This window comes from Cicer arietinum, chromosome 5, assembly GCF_000331145.2.
Source record: "Cicer arietinum cultivar CDC Frontier isolate Library 1 chromosome 5, Cicar.CDCFrontier_v2.0, whole genome shotgun sequence".
NCBI classification, from domain to species: domain Eukaryota; kingdom Viridiplantae; phylum Streptophyta; class Magnoliopsida; order Fabales; family Fabaceae; genus Cicer; species Cicer arietinum.
In genome coordinates this window covers 3573607-3573862 of record NC_021164.2, presented here as the reverse complement: position 1 = coordinate 3573862, position 256 = coordinate 3573607, and positions in this window count along the sequence as shown.

Genomic DNA, 256 nt, shown 5'->3' with positions numbered 1-256 from the left:
TATGACAAAACCCCCAATAATGGATGTAACAAAATCTTTTGTTATTCATGGACGAGATGGTTATGATGCTAGCTTGTTGAGAAGATTACGTAAGTCTTGGGAAGATGTTGTTAGAAGAGGACAAGAATTAGGGCCTAGAAGTTGTGGTATAGGAGAGGAATATCATAATTGGGGTGAAAAGGAGGGCATTAGAGGTCAAGTTGTCTTTTCACAGCACCATCGTTACTCCCGAGGTAGTAACAACATAATCTTTTTT